Source organism: Lolium perenne, chromosome 7 (assembly GCF_019359855.2).
Source record: "Lolium perenne isolate Kyuss_39 chromosome 7, Kyuss_2.0, whole genome shotgun sequence".
Taxonomy (NCBI): domain Eukaryota; kingdom Viridiplantae; phylum Streptophyta; class Magnoliopsida; order Poales; family Poaceae; genus Lolium; species Lolium perenne.
Genome location: NC_067250.2, coordinates 36,866,225 through 36,868,807, shown reverse-complemented (window position 1 = coordinate 36,868,807; position 2,583 = coordinate 36,866,225).

Here is a 2,583-nt window from a genome sequence, read left to right as displayed (position 1 = left end):
ATTAAAATTAATAATTATAAGATTTTTTGAGTCCTAAAATATTACTTTTAGCAAATTATAAGATTTTCAATTTTTCAGGTTTTAGGTTTGGCAAAAAAATATTAAAATTTTAAAAAATAATTAAAATAATACAAATTAAAAAATTTAATTTAATTTTTTTATTCAACATTATTATTACATCATTAATTTTGTTTATTAAAAGAATTATTTGGATTTTAAACAATGAAGAAGTGTGACATCGACCAACATGTTAATAGGATTGATATGATAGTACTATCACATACATGCGCGCGAAGAACTTGGAAGTGGAACGGGATGGAACTCGGAAGTTAAGCGTGCTAGTGCAGGAGTAGTGTGAGGATGGGTGACCGACCGGGAAGTTTGACCACGGGTAAGTAATTTGACTAGAGATAAAGTGTAGTTAGAGACTAACGAAAATACTAGAAATTCTGAAAAAAATAAAAAAAAGGGAGTGAAAAAAATAAAATATAAGAGGAAGTGAAATAAAATTAGAAAAAATGGATAAAAAAATTAAACGAAATAACCTTTAGTACCGCCCGCGGGCTCCTCCGTGCCAACGTGGAGGCACCTTTAGTACCGGTTCGTAAGGAACCGGTACTAAAGGTGGGAAGCCTTTAGTACCGAATCTTTAGTACCTTTGGAACCGGTACTAAAGGGGGGTTTCTCTACTAGTGTAGGTGGTGAGTGAAAACTAGCCGGAGATCGGTGAGTCGTACATGCCGACCAATTCCAACATTGACCTCAACATCCCAGCGAGTGGGTCGGAAATCCCACGAAACGTCTATTGTTGGACACCCTCCCAGTCCTCCGCAACCTGCTCGATGAAATGTCGGCACCACCCATTACGCCCTTTGAAGACGAGGCCATGGAGGCAATAATCAACGAAGCGGCCTGCACCGAGAACCAACATGCCACCCGATCCAACACCCAAACGGCCCCGGTCAACATTGAGGACGAGCCATTGATTGCTCCCCAAGGCACAAGAGGGTCCATGAGGATTGGAAGCTACACCAATCTCAAGGACGTGTGCCTTTGAGAGGCGTTGATGGAGGTTGGACAAGATCCAATTTGTGGTGCCCAACAAAAGGGTGGTACATTTTGGAGTAAGATCTACAACTACTTTAACGAGCACCGAGCACTTGGGTGATCACCCTTTCGTAAGTGATTGGAGTAAGGCCTCTCTCACAAAAAGGTGGCACATTCATCCAAGAGAAATGCACCAAGTTCAACGCCTCCTACGACATGATGAAGAAGCGAAAAGTTAGTGAGCTTGGTGTTGCTGAGTTGATGGCTAAATATATTGGCCACTTCAAGGTTTCCAACAAGATGAAGAACTTCAACATAGTCCATTGTAGGGTGACGGCAAAAGATTGTGTCAATTGGTACGAGCTCTATGCGTCCTATGATACAAACACAAGGGCCGGGCAATCCAATGTCATCAATGTCGATAGTGCCATCCCAAGTGAGAAAGTGCGTCAAAGAGGCTCAGGGGATGGACAAGCTCCAGGATGGAGGCCAAGCGTGATGCCTCCTCGCAATCGGTCTGAGACGATCAAGATCTTTGTAGCCGACAAGGAGGTGTAAAGTGAGAAGAAAGACAAGAGGAAGCGCCGGGTAAAAGAGAAGACCGTGAAGAACTACGTCCACATCCAACACAAGAAACTCTCCCTTAAAGAGATCAACACCCCAGCAGGCGCAAGGAATTAGAGCTTGTTCTACTCACCGAGGAGGCCAATCTCATGGCGACCCCATTGACTGGAGACATGGATCCAACTCAACGGGCATGGTGGGAGAAGAAGAAGCTGATGGTCCTAGATCAAGATGGCGCTGCCTCGCCTTCCATGCGCCTGTGCTGGCATGGGCGGCATTGGGCATCCACACTAGATATTGAAGGCGAGACAACGTAATTAATGTAACATAGAAAGCTGAAGCGACATCGCGCAAAATGCAAAGCGGGCATGGTCGCTGGCAGGTGGGTTCGAGGGAGAAGGATGTGGACGCATGCGCTGACCGCGCCGGCACATTTAGGCCGTAAATGCATTTACGAGAACATACGAGCCAATTTTCACCGCTAGGATAGAATTTTCCTATTTCTTATAGTTACAGTTGCGTCGGCTTGGTGGTGGAGATGTCCTTAGTATGCAGTGTTAGATGTATTTTCCGTTTATATGTTGGTATGATCGTAGGTATGGAGGAGTCCTCCACCCTACCGTACCCTTTTCCTGTATCGATGGTTGATGTGCTTAGTCCCAAATTATTAACACGTAACCGTGTGGAGATCCAACAAATGTTGGAAGCCAAAACCTAATATGGTATCAGAGCGTCTCTTTCGAGAAGTTTAGCTGCCGCCGCTGTCTTCTACAGCCGCCGCTGATACGTCTCAAACGTATCTATAATTTCTTATGTTCCATGCTAGTTTTATGACAATACTCACATGTTTTATATACACTTTATATCATTATGTTGCATTTTCCGGCACTAACCTATTAACAAGATGCCGAAGCGCCAGTTCCTGTTTTCTGCTGTTTTTGGTTTCAGAAATCCTACACAGGAAATATTCTC